General features: G+C 34.2%; 1 protein-coding gene across 1 annotated transcript in view; it reads left to right on the top strand.

Annotated features, from left to right (window-relative positions):
- The first annotated feature begins 6,515 nt into the window (after positions 1 to 6,515).
- ds (dachsous cadherin-related 1) overlaps positions 6,516 to 13,657 on the top strand; it is a 399,638-nt gene continuing 392,496 nt past the window's right edge. Inside the window, exon 1 of the mRNA XM_028319851.1 lies at positions 6,516 to 6,711. The gene's annotated coding sequence lies outside the window, so the exon portion shown is untranslated. The remainder of the gene's footprint in view (positions 6,712 to 13,657) is intronic.

A 13,657-nucleotide genomic window follows, 5' to 3' on the forward strand; every position in this document is an offset into this window, starting at 1 on the left:
AAACTATTGTGAGCGAGGTTTTTTCCACATCGAGAATATTCTAAGGTACGTACCTTCCTATACTTGATAAATATTTTATTCAGTTTTGACCAATATTTAGGCATGTGCTATGCTTAAAGCCGGGGGTCTCCAACGTGTTTTGTCCTACACAATCATCAAAAATACGTCAACATTCAAAATTTTTTGTAGGCAATTTTGTTGAATGTTGGCATGTTTTTGTTGATTGCACAATCAAAATCGATCACAATCAATCGACACACAACTTTAATCGATTGCGAGCAAGTTATAGAATCAGAAGTGTCGTCGACAAACGAACTTCGTTTTATGATAACGCGCACGTTCGCGATTTAAACAATTTTCACTCTTACGGCTTTAACATGCAAGTCTCTGATTTAAGTCTAATACCTAACTCAATATTTACCTACGTATCTTGTATTTTCAAATTCAATTTGTTGAAAACAAGCATCGATTATATCAAATCTAATAAATAAATAACTTCTGTAACTATCATTAACGCTAAAATAAGGAGAAAAGTGAAATAAGTTTAAAACAAGGCACATTAAAATCAGAACTTACGAACATATTTTGCATAAATCAACTAAATCTAGTCAATTGCTAATGTAATCCGAATTAAACCTACATTGTGAATGAGTATAACACTTACTTTAACATAAGCTTTCTTTGTAGCTTGTAAATAAATTACCCATACGCGTAAAAGCAAGAAGCTCAGTAAAAAGCTCGAAGAAGGTTCGACGCAGCGGCGTCCGCGCATAATTAAAGTTATCAGTCGTCATTTATTTACATATTTTATGTAACATTTTGAGCCGCTAAGTGCGCAGTGACACTTCGCTGTGAGATTTTAAATCCTACACTACTGTATAAATGAATACTTGATGTTCAGAGTTACGTAAAAGTTCGTAGATTCACATTCCAGTTACATATGGAATGGTACGTTTGATTCTGGCATTGTAAAGACATATCAATTCTGTAAAGTGCATGTCGAGAAGATAGCAGCTTAAAAGACAGATGCTAGACAAAATATGCAGATTCAAAATACGAGTAGGTTATTTATAATATTTGTTCTAAATATTTATTTATTTAGACACACACACACACATTTACTATTTTCACAGGTAGAACGGATGTTACAAAAACACCGGCTAAGTTTGAATCTGTTAATCCCTTAGTGACGAAATAGGTTTTAATTTTATTTGAAGAGGGTTGCAATAAATCTAAGAAAATCATTTCAATCTATCAAATGAAATTTTAAATACATATGATACGAATAAGAGGAGATGTACTGATCTTATGATTTCCTTTTAACTATACATACGAATGAAGTGATTTTTTTTGAAGAATTAGTACCTACCTAATATACAAATTAAAAAAAAACAAGTGAATTGAGAACCTCCTACTTTTATTGAAGTCGGTTAATTACTGTAGTCCCGTTAATCCCTCGTGGTAAGCTAAATATACCTGTATTACGAGTTAGACTAAGAGCTAGTGAACGCCAGACCTACGTCATTTTATAAAAGCTGAAAGTTTGTCAGCGTATGCTCCCAGTATAGGATATAATGTTGGTGAATTATGAAGTTTGGGTCATCGTGGCTTTGGGAGCTACCCTAAAAAAACTGTCTGCAAGAAGTTGGAACTGTCAATACTGTCTGGCTGTTGGGGAAAATACTTCTAAATATTGTCCAAATATTATACTTAAAAATCAGATTTAATGGTATAACGTTTGTAGAATTACAGTCTATTGAATATACAGAAAAAACCACCGTAAAAGTTAGTCTTACGTTATACCATAATATTTGATTTTTTATGTATAATATTTGGGCAATAATTAGTAGTATTTTCCCCAACAGCCAGAGTTTTGACATCCAGACATCATGACATCCAAACATCCAAACTTTCGCATTTATAATATTAGTAGGATATTGGGAACATACTCTGACAAACTTTCAGCTTTTATAAAATGACGTAGGTCTGGCGTTCACTAGCTCTTAGTCTAAGTGGGTTCACCTCAATAGTGCAGTGCTGGCGGAGTTCAAACCCATATTCCTCGGATCTCGATTCGGCAAGTCCGACACCGGGCTATTATAGCTTTTCTTTAATAAGGGGTTGTATCGGTTATGTTTGCGATTTTCATTTATTGATTTATTTATTAAAAATAGGTACACAAACAGATCACTGTACACAACATGTATAAAGCTACTTAAATAATATTAGATGAAATTCTGAAAAATAATACATTGGATAGGGTCGAGGACGTTTATTTATTTTTTAAAGATTTCTGTTACTAATTTCTAGTTTTAGTCTAACTCTAAAAAAAATAAAACCCGCCAGTGATTGACACTTCTGCAGCCTCAATAGCTAGAAAACAAGCTATTCATTGTAAAAAGCTGGACTTACAACAATAATGATTCTCGGCTATCTAGCGGTGATATCGGGACATAGTCTGAGATTACCCTCGTTGCAACATTGTTGGGATCGTAGAATTGTAAGGTCTATCTTGCGAAAGGGTCTGTTTTAACATAAGTGAAGTGAAACTAGCTGCTGTAAGGGAAATTTATAACTCGCTGCCACTCTTTACTTAAGTAAGCTGTTGTACTTTTAGTTCTTATAGCTGTATTAGTGACAAGATGCTTTGGTCCAGTTGTAGGATGTTTGTAAGCTGCTTTAGAATGGGAAAAATAACGTTGTTGTACTTTTAGTTTTTATAGCTGCATAACGTCAGTGATTAACGGATTAGCAAGCTGAAGTGGCAATGGACAGGGCACATAGTATGCAGAACTGACGGCCGATGGGGCAGCATGGTTCTGGAATGGAGGTCGCGTACCGGAAAACGCAGCGTGAGACCTGGTGAGACGTCCACCTACAAGGTGGACCGACGACATCGTAAAGGTAGCAGGGAAGCGCTGGACGCAGGTCGCTACCAAACTATCAATGATGAACGTTAGTGAAAATATTCTTGTCCAGTTGTAAGACATTTTCAAAGTATTAGATTCGAAGTGGATATAACTTGTGTGTGACCAGTGGATAGTGGTGTCAGACTTCAAGCCGCTATGGTGCCTGACAGACGGCTCAAAAGCTTTCTTGAACCACGAAATTGAACTGTCACAAGCCTACAATGTACCTACAAAACTGGGAACATAACCCAAAGTGATTGACATTTAGTCTGACTCAGAGCAGGCGCACACCGTTGATTTTTCGTCGGCCGATAGTTTAGTCGGGCAGTTGATCAGTATGGGCATGTATGGGAGTGCGCACGCTACGCCGATTCGATTTGGCCGATTCTTCATACAATTTAACATCGGGCACAACTATCGGCCAACTAAAAATCAACGGTGTGCGCCTACTCTAACAATCGAACCCAGAACTTTTGGACCAAAGAGTGCAACACTTTAAGCACTGGACCATGTCGTTTTCAGTGTGCCTACCATGAGTTTACGTTAGGTGTGCTCGCTAGCGACTGCGTAAAAAAATGACATTTAAATGTATGACATATTGTGCAGCGCCCCTAGCGGCTACTTTCAAGAAATAAAATCTTCATAGAATTTTTTGACGTATTCGCTAGCGAGCTCACCTAACGTAAACTCATGGTAGGCACACAGTTAAGAAGCGTGCAAGTAATTACGTATTATGACACATGTGAGGGTAAAGCAATTAGAAATGACAGTTTATTGTCAAACACAAAGCAAGTGTCGTGCGCGCGCCGTTCGTTGCGCTGATGTCTATTTAGGGAAGTGACGACGCTAACGATTTGTGAATATTTCCTCGGTATTCATTTAACGTGATTTTAGTATTTTAATGCACTTAATTAGCGACGTGTTTATGTAAAAAAAAAGATATTACCAGTTATGTGATATTATCTTTTATTTAAAAAGGTATCTTACATCTTTTTATTCACTTCGGAATTTTGGGTTGAATGAATTGTTTATTTCCATATGCCACCCCTGCTGTCTATGAGTCCTATGACACAAATTTGTCTTGGTACACGGCTTAGTACTCATAAATACTTAACACTCAAAAAAAAGAAAAATGTAATAAATCGTCAGTTAAGTTCTTACAGTGCGTAAGTCAAAATGTGCATTTTACAGGAGATTTCCGAAATAAGTACTTGGTCTTTCTTCATCCAATGCCATCAAAATGTTAAAAACCGACAAAAATGACGTATGCAATATCAGAAATTCACTGACAAAATACCATTATGGATCACATTTAATTTATCCATTACTTTTTCGATTTAGGGCTGATTTTTCAATCGTCGGATAACTTTTAACTAAAGAATAAGTTTGGCACTCTGATAGTTTTATTATGGGAAATATGTCAAAATGACAAGGTTATTCTTCAGTTAAAAGATATCTGATGATTGAAAAATCAGCCCTTAGGTATCTTTCATAAAATGTAATATTAAAAAAAATATTCACTATAAGTGGTCATAAATCACAAATCACTATACAAATATTATGAAATAAAAATAAAGAAAATGACAGATATAACTTTTAATACATTTCCCCGCGCTGACGCGTTGATGTCTTTTCAAGGGTGCCTTCCGGTCAGGCAATAATACGACGGTAGCACATTAACTTGAACACAGTAGCTTTAATACAGGGTGGAATTGTAATGCCATCTGAAGGGAAAGTACTCTTAATACTGTAGATAGAAAATTTTACTCAAAAATAATATTCTTTTATTTTTGAAAAGAAAGAGAACTGCATTTAAAGATTTTCGAAAATGACACCCTGTATTTTTATTGCATCGATCGTCAGGGTTAAATATAAGGATGAAATCTCTCAAACAAACTTGACAAGTCAAATGAAAGGAAAACCATGAAATCATAAATTATTGTAATTTATTTACAGAAAAATTTATGGTATGGTGGTGTTTTCGAAAAAAATTTCGAAAATCTTTGAATGCAGTTTTGTTTATATTCAAAAATAAAGGAATGTTTTCTTTGAGTAAAATTTTCTATCTACAGTATTAAGGGTACTTCCCTCCAGGTGGGATTACAAAATTCCACCCTGTATAGTTGTAATAGGGCCTATTTTGCAACAAATATGAGTAGTTTAATATGCAGTTAACACAGTACAAGAAAGTGTGAAAAGCACTATTGCTATGGAGCTTTATCACAACATACTAAACTTTGTAAGCTTTGCCCGTATCAAAATCAAAATCAAAATCAAAATCATTGCTTTATTAGTGTCATCATAATATTGATAGGAGTTTTCTTTGTAATCTCGGAGCTTAAAGCTGAAGCTTTGAGAAGCTCGGTAAGTTTATTTATCACTACCATCATAAACCGTGTAATGTACCAGCGTTTCCCGCAGTTTTACCCGAGTTTTTAGTGAATTTGATCACTTTTTCAATCTTAATTATTTTTCATTACTCCTTATAATATCAGGTGCATGACAGTGAAAGTTTCGTAGATAAGTCCAAACAGACGAAAATCAATTTTTTTTTGTTGTGGTTAAACTATTATTTTATTTATTTTATTTTATTTTGTTTATTCAGAAAACAAACAGCTTACAAATACATAAATTGCATAGATTATTGTAACATTATAAATAGAAAATAATAAGCTTGATGTAAATGTTTTATTGAAAGAACTACGACAAGGCGTTTTGGTTCGCGCCAACAACCCAAAGCATTACCTCAATGTTTACTTAGCTAAAGGACAATGACCAAAAGTGGTCCAAATGTCCACCACTAATGAGACCTATATTGGCTTATATTCCATTAAATAGAGATTAACTTTCAGTATGGGACGAAAAAAAAATAAGCTGTCAGTAAAAAGTTATGACCGTATGAAAAATTTAGTAGTTTACGCGCTAATCTCAGGAACTACTGGTCCGATTTGAAAAATTATTTTTGTTATAGATAGCCCATTTATCAAGGATGGTTTTAGGTTATATAACATCACCCTACAACCAATAGGGGCGGAGCAGCGACCACCCGACCATAATTCCAATATTGATGTCTTTCTTCTGAGCTTATTTTTTTTTCTTTTAGCGAGAATCTAACATGGCACACTAAGCGACATGACATAACATGCATAGATTAATCCAAAATGTGCGATAAATAGAATGATATCAAGAAAATTTTTCGGATGAAAAGGTAAAAAACATGACTTTTCATTCAGTCATAACTTTTTACTGACAGCTTATTTTTTTTTCGTCCCATACTGAAAGTTAATCTCTATTTAATGGACTATAAGCCAATATAGGTCTCATTAGTGGTGGACATTTGGACCACACTCCATACATTTTTGGTCATTGTCCTTTATCTTCCAAATAACGGTCGCCTGTAGCGTGGTGGTCAGCGAGCGCCAATGGTCGACGTTAATACGCTGACAAAGAATCTGTTATCACTGCGTTATCCGCGGATCAGTCTCCGGAGCATCCCCGTCCACACGGCCAAGAAATTGCTGTCCAACGGTATGCGGCCGCAACCTGTTCTGAGGGGCGCCCTCCCCCCACCCGCCCGGCAGCCTCCGCGCCAGTACCTCCGGACACTCGGCCGTGCACGCAGGCACGCGCGCGCGACGCACGCCAAAAAAACAACGCCAAATTTCAACCCCCCAGTGCTATGTGATAATCCCCATTTCGGATTGCAGTGTTGTGTGTAACATTAGTGTTTTTATATCCCTATAAAGAAACACGAATTGATTATGTTTGTGAAAGAAATTGTGTTGTGTTGAGGATTTTGGAGGTTGGTACCCATTTTGGATCGCTTTACGTGCTGAAAAAAGGGATAGCTCAGGATTACGGCGCGGGCGCAGCAGTTGTTTATGTTCGGTTACGATATTTGTGCGACGAGTCGTAGATACTGTTCTAGCGGCAACGTGGACAGGGCCCGTATTCAGTCCCTTTGCGAACGCAAATGTGTCCCCTTTTCAAAGGGAAATGTAGATAGAATACCGCTCGATGTATAAAAGCACTTGTAAGTTGGAGTGTGAGCGTGAAAGCGCGACTCTAGCTTTCAAAGTAAAGTTTCTATGAGATTTGTTTTATTAAAACCGCGTTAATGTTTAAAGCATCATAATCGTCAAAATATGAAATAACGTAAAAATCTTAAAGACACCTGTATTCTTACTGTAACTTTATTGCAAGTCCAAGCTGCGCCGACGCCGAGCGGCGAAACAAGAATTTAAAGTAGTGTTAAAATTTTATAGCTTACAAACTATAGTCTACACTCACGTTGAAAGACGAAGCACTCTTGAAATCTATACTTAATCCTTTCGTATGAATTAATAATATTCTTCGAACAATAGGAAATAAAATATTGAAACCACAGGTTCCTTGTATGATTATAATGAAACTCGTCTTTTAAGGCTGCTATAAAACGCGAGTTGCTCTCACTAAAAATATAATATTCCTATTGTCTTGCTCTATTAATGTTACTGTAATTTAATATTTTAAGTAGTAAGACGACCCGAGAAGCTAGAATTTAAGCTACAAATGGTGATAATCCAACCTCACTAAACATGTTTTAGTCTATAATATAGATCTAATACCTATAATAGAGTAGGCCCTTGATCCTTTTAAAGTAAACGCGAAGTTAATTACGTTTAGTTGCAATTCAAACACAGTGATAAATTAGAATAACATAGCCGGCACCAAATACACTGTGCTATGTCGAATATTATCACTAGCCTCCGGCAAAACCCACAACTGCCTGTCGGCAACACTGTTGTCGAAATCGACATTAATTTAATAAATGAATTAAACTTAAATTAATTGTTACGAAATGCAAAGCTGTATTTGATTTGTTGAGTTTTGAGGTTATAAATTCTTGTTGCAAGTCTCGAATATATGACGCTGAATTATTCGTTATTATAAAATAATTTATTAGGATTTGTGTTCGTTAGAACATTTGCTATTATGTTTTCATTAATTACAGTAAATTATGTATGTTGCTAGGACGCGCAAAAAATGGTGATTTATCAAAATAATAATCTAGAGAACAGGTCTTATTTTAAAATATATCGTAAGCTTTAAATTATGTATGTATTTGGGTTAAAAAGACAATAAATAAAATCAGATTACTTTTCATTCAAGAGGTTAACAAAAAAAAATTAAACTCAAATTCTGGTATGCGTTTCAGTGAATTTTAACTACCTACGTCAGAAAGTGACTGTTTCTTTAAATAAATAATAAAAACGATGATGTGTTTTAGTCGGTTTAAATCCAAGATGGCTCTTGCTTTTATGATCTTTCTTCAAGCAATAAGCTTGTATGATAAACGTTTTAAAATTTCGTGAAGCTATATTTTTATTTTTTATTGGACAAGTTCTAATTACGGAGAGCTTTTAAATTGCTGTGTTTAAATTTTACTTCAGATAAAGTTTTATAAGACCGTAGCTATAGCTTTATAACATCACGCAAACTTATATTTATTTCAAGCTTTATAACGATAATTAATAACCATCTCTTAAAATGCGATAATTTACTTTGAAACCTAGATATTTTCAAATTAAATCACTAACATTTCTTCATACAGAAGTATCACGTGTGTTACACATTGGTTAACTGTCGTGTCGTTTTAGTGAAGTTTACAAATAAAATATCTTTTGAAATTAATTGTTTACAGTGTGTTTACAATTTATTGATTCGGTAACAATTTCTTGACTTCTATTAATAACAAATTAATTTGTATGAAATAAAAATAAACGACAAATAAAGTATAAAAACAACGTTACTAATATCAAGCCATAATTTTGACAACAAATTAATAATAAATAGTGACTGAGTTTCTTGCGCTCTGCTTCTTTTCAGCACTGGCCCATTTATTGTCCCGAAGCAGTGGGAGGGTTAATATTAGGACGTGTAAAAGTGCTTTTTAAAAGCCTATTTGCTAATAAATGAGTTTTTAGTTTTAAATATCCTTGGACATTTTACACTACACTTCTAGTCCCAAACTAAGCAAAGCTTGTACTATAGGTACTAGACAACGGATATAAACAGCAAGCCTTTTCACTTCCACACAACTTGGACTTAACACTCAAATCATTACCATCCCTAAAACAATATCAATCAGTCATCGCCTCTTATCTGGGATCTCCCCCATCAAGCAGGGCAGGGCTCAATTGTGGCTCTGAATGGCCGCCATGGCTGCTATGGCCGCCATGCCATGGCGTGTTGATACAAAGCCCTGGCCGATTACTATCGCATTCAATGCAAAGCAGCTCTGGGATGGGATGTGGAATAGATACTGTATAACATATAAAGATAGGTCTTGTCCTTCAGGGATTAATGCTATTGTTCGCTAGGAACTGTTAGGATTGCCTTTAGAAGAGTAATATTAAATTTAACTCATCGTACGTTATCTATACTAATATTATAAAGAGGTAAAGTTTGTGTGTTTGTATATTTGTTAAATTGTACGGGGTAATCTCGAGATCTACTAAACCGATTTTAAAAATTCGTTCACCAATAGAAAGCCACATTATTGCTGAGTGTCATAGGTTATATAAAAAACCGAAAAATTCCGCGTGGGCGAAGCCGCGGGCGGAAAGCTAGTAGATAGATAATGATAGATATTATTTATAGGAAAACTGATAAAAAAATTCTGAAAGAAATATAAAATTTAAAATATAGGCGGTTAGTTCGAATTTAATTGGCTTTAGACCTGCATTTCAACTGATGTTATAATTAATTTATCTGTACTACTTGGTTTATAATAATATCTATAATAATAACCGTTATAAATCAAGGTACCAATGTTGTGCATTTGATACAAATGCAGCAACACGTTTCTTATTAATAATTCTTTAATTTATTTGTATCACTAATAATGCAATAACTTGTAATAAATTTAAGCGGTTATTATGTAGCCTACCTACTTTGTAATTTTCCAAAATTAATTACATTATTTATTGTCGGCTTATAATTGAATAAAAAAAACTGTACAACATGAATTTAGAACTATTTCATATTATATTAATACTTTTTATTGCATACCGTAAATAACTGAATATCAATACCTATTGGAACGGCAGAATTTACCTGTAGTATTGTGTCAAAATATGTAGAGTTGTTATTATACCAGGGGCTGGCTATTAAACCTTTTAAAATATGCCAAAGTACCTAGGTAATTGAAAGTCACAAAAGGTTTTTCTTTATTTGGCATACACAATAAAATAACAAGGTGATGATTGGCAGTGAGTGTGCCGTCCAAACAAATGCAAAGTGTGAAAAAGCATAGTGACAAAAAGGGACAAAAGCTTAATTAGTGATTCAAGGTAGGCACAGCCAGCTCGAAAAAAGTGAGGTATAATTTAAATTTCGCCATTTGACTGTAGACTCGCCGTCGTGGTAGAGTCGCCACGAGTTGTAGAATCGCAGGACATCATATAATATTAATTTCATTTCTTCTATTGTAGGTAGTTTTTAGTAGAAATAAATAAAGCTTTGTTAGAAGTTAAAAGTCTTGAGAAAATGTTGAGACAACTACTACAACAACGATTACAACGTTTTTTGTGAAGAATGATCATTATGGTCTTAAATGGTATGAGAAATATTTTCGGACCTCCAATGATAGGAATTGAAAAGTTATGTAAGAAAATGCGCACCCATACAACTATTCAATATAGGTATCAATATTGTAAAATTCATTTTTGTGGCACTATAAAGAGTACCTATCTATAACCACTTGTAGCAAAAAGTACATTTATAAGCTTTACTACAAGGTAGATATGTACTTACAAATTTCAAACAACTGATTTGCACCAATAAGGCATCTTTTGCCAACTCTCTAACTAATTTTCAACAATCACCCCTAAACCATTTGTTAAAAACGATGGAGTGGACTGTATTAGATGGATAGGCCTGCCGGTGGTGATATTAATATGCAAGAAGCAAGGAAACTCCAAAAAAGGGCCAAAACAGTAGGTATATTGCTCAAAACATTAACAGAACACAAGAGCAGAAAAGCAACTTCAAAAACTCTAAAAAACAATATTAAAAAAAGTAAAAAAACCATGAACAATTATCAAAAGAGGATTGCTGGCCAAACTGCCAGCAACACCATTACTATTGTCCACTTTCTTTCTCAACTTGCTATCCCCCAAAATGCCGGGCGGCTGGCCACGGCTCGCAATATAACTCATGCGCCCGCGCATAGCTCGGCTGACGTCCAAATTTTGGAATTTTTCATCGCGGCCGCCGCGCGCGAATGCCCAGCATTTTTCCCACTAATTCGTTAGAAGTCCCCCCCTTTTTCTCGCGTCCTCACACTCTTAGTACTGAAATTTACGCGTATCGTTTGTGAATTTTTTATTTATTTATAAGTGTTATTATAATTTGTCCTCGGGATTGCTTGAGCTTTAATAACCAAATGGAATTAAGTCTTTTAAAAGTTGAAGACCGTTTTGATTTGATTGAAGTGGGATTAGTGGAAGTGATTTGGCTTGTAAACAATATTTGGTTAAAAGTATCATTATATTGATAGTCAAAGTCAATAAATAAAAAAATAATGAAATTTTTAATACGCCCAAAATTTTGTTGTAATTATAGCTAAGAAAATAATAATATACCTAGTTACCTACATTAATTATGTTTAATTAAGTTAAAGGTGGCTCGTAAAAATATACTAATTAACCTTTGCACATGTCTTGATAAGCAAAAATACTTCAAAAGGAATAATGGGGCTTATAAAGCTTAAAAATACATGACATTCACAGTTATTTAACACTTGACGGCCCAGACCCGAACGAAACCAAATTTAATCTTCAAAAAGGATTCCCAATAAATTGTACACTTAAGAATTGACAGAGTATTTAATTCAATCAAAAATAAACATAACACCATGCGCGCATTCTTACATCCACGATTTCGTGAATTATCTTTAGTAAGACGGTATCTTTTCCTTAACCGGTTTAAGGAGTATTTACGAATCCTAATCTAGATTTAAAGTCGTGTCTTTGGACTAATAAAATGTTGTCTTTACGAGCGCGGGCGCAGCCGCGGGAACGCAGTTGTGACGCCGAATCTAGATGTCACGATAATTCAGGAATTATAATAATATTTATGTTACTTTAAGTTGAATATAAATCGTTATCAAAATGTTTCAAAATAGAACTCTAAATAGGACAACTTCTGATCGATCATAACTTAAAATGAGACATTCCCTTTTAAAAAAAATCCTGGAAGAATATAACTATAAGATACTTTACGAGTATACACAATACTATATTTATTGCAAAACGTTATCTGCCTATGTTAAAAAAAATTTAATCATAAATATGTAATACAAAATAAGTGAATTTGTATTTTATTAATTTATCAATTCATTCAAACATAATAAATAATGTTACTTATTGAATAGCCGATCCTGTTTCAATAAAACCCTCTATTAAGTTACTTCAAATCCAAGTCGAAGGTTAACAATAAAAAGACTTATGTGCAAAAACTAATAACTTTAATGCCAGAGTATTTTACTCATATTCAAATCTTACGTGAATGAACGCTGTTAATTGCCTTAAATAAATACAAGTGTATATTTCACATCCGTGCTACTCCCTAAACAGCTGATAACAGATAAGCTGAACATACAAAGTTCATCACAGAGTGCCTTTGTTCCATTCTCACGAGAAAAGAAAGTCCTCCTAAAAGATCCTTCTCATTCCACCCACAGGTTTGTTTTTTTAAAGATAAATTTTTACCTGCTCGGGTTTTGGGGTGCCCACAAAAGGTGCATTTGCCTAATGCCAAAACTATTGACAGTAAAAATGTTTATGTTGCCGCCAGAGGGCTCTATTTATTCGGTAGATTCAAAATCGTTGTCAAATGAAGAATTTTCTTCGAATAATATTTGTGGACACTTATATTTTGGGCAGGGACTATCAGGTTTCTGATGGATCGTTTTGCTCTCTATTTTTATATGACTTTATTGGCATATAGGTGCTACATATTAAATATTTATTGAGCTAAAGGTAAAAATTTCATGGAATAATAATGTAAGTCACCTAAAAAAACGTTATTTTCTGATTCAAAATTCAACGGGATTTTTTAAGTTTGCTTAAAATTTAAAATAAAACATGTGGTCAAGACAACGACACAAAATTTTGTCGTGGACATATCGATCCATGAAGGGTTCTCATGCCTAAAATAGTCAAGTTAGTAGGATAGTCACGGCTCTACAAATGTTAAAGTCAGTTTTGCAAAATTATCAATTGCCTCTACCATTATTATCAACTAGCGACCCGCCTCTGCTTCGCACAGGTACAATGTATTATACTTAACCCATATCTTCCTAGTGATCGATTAGTTGATCGGTTCACTTTTTATTTTTTTCTGAGTAAAACGGAACGTATTGATTTTTATTTTATATATGATAGTAAACTTGATGCCAATAGCTGTCAAAATATATTTTTGACGTTTAACAATTGGCGCCAATTTCAGTGTAGTTCGAGTGTAATTGCGGCAATTTTTAACCAAAAAAATGTCTCGTCGTAAAATGTAAGTATTTTTATCACATTATTTTATTATTCATGTATTGTTATTATTTCATACTTATTATAGTGTGTGTATCAATGTTATAATATGTCACAATGAATTTAAATTGAATATGGGTAGATATGCGGATGTTTTATGAAGTGATCGATTTTTCGATCAGTAGGATAATATGCCCGTGTACGGTTATGCTTTACGATTTT

Source organism: Ostrinia furnacalis, unplaced genomic scaffold (assembly GCF_004193835.3).
Source record: "Ostrinia furnacalis isolate ACB-3 unplaced genomic scaffold, ASM419383v2 OfSCF7336, whole genome shotgun sequence".
Taxonomy (NCBI): domain Eukaryota; kingdom Metazoa; phylum Arthropoda; class Insecta; order Lepidoptera; family Crambidae; genus Ostrinia; species Ostrinia furnacalis.